The sequence below is a fragment of the Psammomys obesus genome, unplaced genomic scaffold (genome assembly GCF_907164565.1).
Source record: "Psammomys obesus unplaced genomic scaffold, mPsaObe1.curated_primary_1811, whole genome shotgun sequence".
NCBI lineage: Eukaryota > Metazoa > Chordata > Mammalia > Rodentia > Muridae > Psammomys > Psammomys obesus.
The window spans coordinates 2,923,801-2,931,707 of NW_026591872.1; the positions used below are offsets into that span (position 1 = coordinate 2,923,801).

Genomic DNA, 7,907 nt, shown 5'->3' on the forward strand with positions numbered 1-7,907 from the left:
AAAAAAAGCCCAGGAGGAAATGGCTACAGCACAGAATTCTACCAGACCTTCAAAGAAGAGCTAACTCCAATTCTCTTCAAACTATTCCACAAAATAGAAACAGAAGGAATATTACCAAACTCATTCTATGAAACCACAGTCACCTTGGAACCTAAACCTCCCAAAGACTAAACAAAGAAAGAGAATTTCAGGCCATTCTCTCTTATAAACATTGATGCAAAAATACTTAACAAAATACTTGCAAACCGAATCCAAGAGCACATCAAAGATATTAACCACTATGACCAAGTAGGCTTCATCCCAGGTATGCAGGGGTGGTTGAATATATGGAAATCCATCAATGTGATCCACCATATTAACAAACTGAAAGAAAAAAACCACATGATAATCTCTCTAGATGCTGAAAAAGAATTTGACAAAATCCAACATCCATTCATGTTTAAAGTACTGGAGAGATCAGGGATACAAGGCACATATCTAAACGTAGTAAAGGTGATATACAGCAATCCTATAGCCAACATCAAACTGAACGGAGAGAAACTTAAAGCAATTCCACTGAAATCAGGGACAAGACAAGACTGCCCACTCATCCATATCTCTTCAACATAGTGTTTGAAGTCCTTCCTAGAGCAATGAGACAGTTGAAAGAGATCAAGGGCATACAGATGGGAAAGGAAGAAGTCAAATTATCACTATTTGCAGATGATATGATAGTATACATGAGTGACCCCAAAAACTCTACCAGGGAACTCCTACAGCTGATAAACACCTTCAGCAAAGTGGCCGGATACAAAATTAACTCAAAAAAATCAGTAGCACTCCTGTATACAAAAGAAAAAAAAGGGCTGGGAAAGAAATTAGAGAAACAACACCCTCCACAATAGCCACAAATGACATAAAGTGCCTTGGTGTAACCCTAACCAAGCAAGTCAAAGTGTTGTATGAAAAAAAATTTCAAGTCTCTGAAGGAAGAATTAGAAGAAGATATGGGAAGATGGAAAGATCTCCCATGCTTATGGCTTGGCAGGATTAACATAGGAAAAATGGCCATCTTACCAAAAGCAATCTACAGATTTATTGCAATTCCCATCAAATTGCCGACACAATTCTTTACAGACCTGGAAAGAAAAATTCTCAACTTCGTATGGAATAACAGGAAACCCAGAATTGCTAAAACAATCCTCTACAATAAAAGATCTTCTGGAGGTATCTCCATCCCTGATCTCAAGCTGTACTATAGAGCAAAAGTTATAAAAACTGCATGGTCCTGGCATAGAAACAGAATGGTGGATCAATGGAATCGAACAGAAGACCCAGAAATAAACCCTTATGAACACACTTATGGACACCTGATTTTTGAGAAAGATGCCAAAACCATACAATGGAAAAAAAGATAGCATCTTCATGGTGCTATCCATGGTGCTGGTCCAACTGGATGTGTACATGTAGAAAAATGAAAATAGATCCATACTTATCACCCTGCACAAAACTGAAGTCCAAGTGGATCAAAGACCTCAACATAAAACCAGACACATTAAATCGGCTAGAAAGAAAAAAAAAAAGTGGGGAATACCCTAGAACTCATTGGTACAGGAGAAAACTTCCTGATCAGAACACCAACAGCACAGGCTCTAAGAGCAACAATCAATAAATGGGACCTCATGAAACTGAAAAGCTTCTGTAAATCAAAGGACACCGTCATCAAAACAAAACAACTGCCTACAGATTGGGAAAGAATCTTCACCAACCCTTTATCTGACAGAGGACTCATATCCAGTATATATAAAGAAATAAAGAAGCTGAAAAGCAGCAAACCAAGAAATCCACTTAAAAAATGGGGAACAGAGCTAAAGAGAGAATTCTCTGTAGAGGAATATCGAATGCCAGAGAAACACTTAAAGAAATGCTCAACCTCATTAGCCATTAGGGAAATGCAAATCAAAACAACCCTGAGATTTCACCTTACACCTATCAGAATGGCCAAGATCAAAACCTCAAGAGACAACACATGCTGGAGACGTTGTGGAGAAAGAGGAACCCTCCTCCACTGCTGGTGGGAATGTATACTTGTACAATCACTCTGGAAATCAATCTTTCTCAGCTTTCTCAGACAACTAGAAATAGTGCTTCCTCAAGATCCAGCCATACCTCTCCTAGGCATATACTCAAAACAGGCTCAAGTACACAAAAAGGACATTTGCTCAAAACCATGTTTGTAGCAGCTTTATTTGTAATAGCCAGAAGCTTGAAACAGCCCAGATGCCCCTCAACTGAAGAATGGATGCAGAAAATGTGGTACATCTATACAATGGAGTATTACTCAGCAATGAAAAGTAAGGAAATCATGAAATTTACAGGTAAATGGTGGGACCTAGAAAGGATCATCCTGAGTGAGTTGTCCCAGAAGCAAAAAGTCACACATGGTATATACTCACTCATATAAACATACAACATAGAATAAACCCACTAAAATTGGTACATCTAAACAAACTAAGCAAAAGAGAGGACCCTAACTAAAAATGCTCAATCCCCATCCTGAAAGGCAAAGAGGATGGACATCAGAAGAAAGAGAAAACAGGAAACAGCCTAGGAACCTGCTATAGAGGGCCTCTGAAAGCCAGAAGAAGAAAACAGGAAACAACCTCGGAACCTGCCACAGAGGGCCCCTGAAAGCCTCTGCCATGCAGACTGTCAAAGCAGATGCTGAGCCTGATGGCCAACTGACAGGCAGAGTGAATGGAATTTTATGTAAGAAGTGGGAAATAGTTAGAGCTGGAGAGGACAGGAACTCCACAAGGAGAGCAACAGAACAAGAAAATTTGAACACAGGGAACTTCCCAGAGACTCATACTCCAACCAAGGACTATCCGTGGAGATAACCTAGAACCCTGACAATGCAGCCACTTCTGATGAGAACTGATAGACTAAGATCAGAAAGAAGGAGAGGAGAACCTCCCGTATCAGTGGACTTGGGGAGGGTCATGCATGCAGAAAAGGGGGGAGAGTGGGACCGGGAGGGGAGGAGGGAGGGACTTATGGGGGGTACAAAATGAATAAAGTGTAATTAATAAAAGTTAAAAAAAAGTTGTATTAAAGAACTGTAGTAGTAAAAATCACTGTTCTTGGTAATCCTCCAGAACTTGAGAGTGAGGCCTTATTGTTAAAGAAACTATATATTTGAATCATAGAACATGATGAATTCAAGCACTCATGGACCTTGAAGCCTTACCTATGGTCTAGCTTTCATAGTGTTGGAAGGTGCTAATCAAACTCTTGGAGGAGAAAAGTAACCAGAAATTATATTCAGCTGAAAACTCTGCTAGTGCAATGACTGGTCCACTTAAATATCAATGTCAGGTACATCATGGAAGTAACCTGCCATTATCTGGCTGAATTTAAGTCTCACTCCACAAGATGAATTCACACTGCCATTGTCAATCCAATAACCTATGGCTAGACAAATCATATGCTCTAGGGAAAAACCTATTACTATGACTCTGCTAAAGAAGCATAGTCTTAAGCTGAGTCCTAATGACTCATCATTATACCAAAAAGTGAATGGATATGTCAACTCTCATCAAATAAGCTTCTTTTTGCAGTTAATGGAAATTAACATAGAGATCGTGAATGATCAATGTGCAGAAAATAATAAACTGCAGAGCTTGCAGCTCTAAATTGGGTATCTATATCACTCTCCTCTTTCCAAGGCTCTAAGATCATGGCAAAAGAGGAGGCAAAATAATTTGTAAGAGTCATAGGTGGTTTCCTGGCTAACAGAAAACAGTGTTGTCTACGTAAAATAGGACAGTGTGTATATGAATTAACATATGAATTAACATGAATAGGTAAAATAGTATGCACAAGGTCTGTGGATCTCAGCCCACCCTACCTAAAAAACTATTTACAACTGACTGCTTCTAGAAGCAGGAGCATCGGTTTTCATTTTCTGCCTCTTAGACCACCCTCGAGTAAATGCCATGCCACACTTTCAAGAGTATATAGATGTCACAAACAGTACTTGCTAAATTTTTAAAAGGAAGGTTTTAAAAGAAAGTTGTGTGGGTAGGAAAAGATGATCGATCTGGAAAAAATGAATGCAATCAAAACACATTATACAAAATCCTCAAAGAATTAATAAAAATGAGGCAAAAAGAAGAAGAATATACAATATGCAAAGAAAATCTAATTGTGCCATAAATATGGTCAGAATTCACTGAAGAAAGTATCAGGAAATAGGCTAACATATAGAGGTTTGGAAATAAATAGACATTCTAACATTAAGAGTAAAAGAACATTTAAACAAATTCTGTATTCAGTAATGTTTTGTACCCTGGGTATAGATATAACCTCGGCCTGTACACTGGTATTAAACATCTGAGGAAATGGACGGGAGATTTCAGAAGACATGATTCTCACTGTTGAAGTAGAAGTTTATAGATATTCAAAAAGAGGCTATAATCATCCATGTGGTAATAAATTCCAGTTAGGAGTATATGACAGGTTGTATTTAGAGGAATACAAATATAAAGAGCTGCACAAAATGATACTTATACTGAGGTATATAGTCATGGAGCAGTATATGTACATTTATTTCCTTATTCTGTTCACTTAAAATAAAAATCTAAAAAAATGATTAACATTAGTAGTAAAGAGCATATCTATCATCACAATCTCAGTCTCTTAAAAAACAAATAAACAACAAAAAATAACAAAAACATCAATTAAATGCTACTTTTTAAAGTCACTTGCTTTTGCACAATATTTAGACCCCAATTTTTTTGTATTTTCAGTAAAGACTCAAAGGAACTGAAAAGCTTCACAGAGTACTAAAGTAAGAAATCAGATACATCTTTATTAGAAGCTTTAGTTGTAGGGGAACAAATATTTGATTAGTTAGAAATGAATACTTGTTTCTCTAGTGAGTTTCATTGTAGTGTGAATGACCACAGCCAAAATGATCTTAAAAAGAATGAAAATGGCTATTAAAGTAGGTACTTAGGTGGGATCCTATAGTGGAAAAAGAATCATTAGATGAATGATGAACATTTTTTAATAAATAAAATAAAGGTGATAAAAAGTAATAATTTCTCAGTTTTGGTTTATATGTGCCATACTAATATAAGATGTTAACACTGAAATTTGGGTATAGGAATGTGTGGGAATATTCTATACTATCACCAAAAGAATTTTTATGTTTGCCTACCATGTTGGGATAAGAGTTTTAAATTTCAAGTTTGAGATTTCTGGGCTTTCAACATGCTCCACCTTGCCAGTCCCATACCAGTTCCCCCGTGGCATGGTCCACACCCCACAGACCTAGACTTTCTGAGCCAAAGGTGCTTCTCTGATGTGGGATCCAGTGAGGGAAGCAGGTGGTATCCCTGACACCCACTTGTCTCCAAAGGGGTTGGGGCATTCCTTTACATATGCTCATGCATCTGCTCAGCTTCTGGCATGAGCATTCATGGGAAGATTGAGGTTGCTACAGCCTTGTAGATTGGAAAGAATTTTTTCCAGACTTTGAAATCAACTTCATCAAGTCTTAGAATAGTAATATTTTAGAACCCTATGACTACTCATCACTGATGCATTATGAGAGGTTTGCATTCTGCTGGCATGGGCAGCCTGTCATCATACCACTCTGGATCACCAGTGTTTACATTAGCTAGTTATGGAACTTGAGTACCTCAGATATCACAGGGGTCTGCAAGCTGTATAACCAGAGCTGAAGTGTTACTGACTCTCACCAGAGAAGGTTTGAGGCCCACAGTGATGGAAGAAACCTCACCTTTCCTCCATATCATATCTACAGAGACTTTTGGAGGCACTGTCAGAAGAATCTGGCAGCTCTGTACCCAGTGGTTGCTGCACTGAAGGCTATGATATTATTATAGGGCTTGTAGACAGCCAGAAATGATGGAATCATTCTGCTTAGAACACGTTCAGTGGGGGACACTTGACAAAACTACCTCAGATGTTAGCTGGTGCTTCAAGGTCAGGACCTGGAACAGATGTAGATAGCATTTCTCTAGAGCAGTTCCAGCTAGGCCATGTGCCTAATGTACCTATGTCTCTATTTCCAGAAGCAAATGACCAGTCACTACGTATTCTAGATGCCTTTGAGAGTTTTGCTCTGCTTCCAAGAGGTTATATACCTGGAAGTCACTTTAGAGAGGTACCTAGAAACTGAGCTTGTCAATTTCTTTTCCCAAGTGAGGAGGGTGTATTCTGCCCAGAGCAGCTAGGTCATCTAATCTTCAGCTTCTCTGGGCATCACTCTCTCTTCTGTCCCCTGCACTGGCCACTCTCAGATACTCCCTCACTCTTGTCCCCACCACACTGCCATCCCTACAGATTTCCTAGGGATAGAGAGGGTCCCAAGGTCTGTGTGTTCTTGACTTGGAACCTAGCCCTGGAAGATGCTGAGTATGGAGAAATGATCTTGTGAGTTTAGGGCAAGAGCAAAGTTCTGACCATGAAGGCCTCTGGGAGTTCTACAGCTGAGGAATAGCTCCAAGAATGGACTCAAGTCACAGCTGGAAGCCCTGTAACTAGGACCCTGAATATCCTTCCATCCATGGTGCCTGGCTCTAACAATGTTCTGAAGCCCTGGGATTCAGCCTTGTTCTCCAGGAGGCAGAGTCCACTTTGTTTTTCTGCTAAGTTGTACTAGAAGAAGTGGCTTTTTACCAAGTCTACATGATGGAAGCCTTAACAAAAGCATCAGTCTTTACACAGAAGCCTTAAACTTTAGTCCCACAACAAATGATCATTTTTTGCTTTACTCACAAGGTACTCAGCTAGAAGCTACTGAGGGGTGGGTGTCACACTACTTGTCCTCCAGCCATGCCACACTCCTTCTTGGTCTTCCAAGTGGTTTCTTCTAAGAATAAAGAAAGTGTGTAGGTACTAGGGTGTGGGCCAGGAGCCCTTTATTCTCCAGGAGCATGTTTAGAGGCCAGGGAAGCTTTGCTTGGATTGGAGGAGGACAAGAATACTGAACTAGTAAGGACCGGTGCCTTATTCATGTGCGAAATGGCAGAAATAAAGTTGGGGGTTTGCTTCAAAAAATATTTTTATGTTTAAAACTATCCTAAAATTAATTAACTATGAATTTTGAATCCATACCATAGATGCAAAGAAAAACAAATCAACTTTGTGGACTCAAGATTCTTTCCTCTAAAATAACCCAACTACAAAGGTAGTACAAAATTTCCATTTTTCAAGTGATATACATGAGCTTAGCTACAGTGTTTGTATTGTTGAATATTTGACACAGAAGAAAGAAGTGAAATCTTTTCAAAATGTGCTACCCTCTTCTAGCAATAATATTAAGCAGTATGCAATGACCGTAAGATTGAAGTGATGCTACAAAGAGTATTTTGGTACAATGGTACATAGAATTTCAACAAACTACTATAGTATCTTACATGCCAGTCTAGAATTTTTGTGCATGTATGCACGTGTGTGTGTGTGTGTGTGTGTGTGTGTGTGTGTGTGTGTGTGTGTGAAAAGATGCATGTCTTATGAAATCACTTTGGGGATATACAACTAGGACAAATGCCTATGGGAGAAACAGATAAATAAATTAGAGGAAACAGAGTTGTTGGCACATCTTCATCTTTAGGGAATTAAGTTTTCCTTTGAGAAATCAGTCTGGTCATTTTATGACTGTTCTGGGATAATAACCAGATTATTTTAAGTCATTGTCTATAGATTCAAACAGAATTTTTTTGTGGATGATTTCAGATTCATCAGTACTTTATTAATTTTAACTTAAGATGCATGCATATGGAGCTCGAGGTCTAGATTTTGTGAGCATAAAGGTACTATTTTATATGCATCATTTCACCTTTTATTTGATCCGTGCAGCTCATAAGGGAGGTAAAGCAAAGTGAAATTTCATG

General features: G+C 38.7%; 1 pseudogene; it reads left to right on the top strand.

Annotated features, from left to right (window-relative positions):
• Positions 1-5,256: 5,256 nt before the first annotated feature.
• On the top strand, positions 5,257-6,190 carry LOC129680512 (astacin-like metalloendopeptidase; annotated as a pseudogene).
• The last annotated feature ends 1,717 nt before the right edge of the window (positions 6,191-7,907 follow it).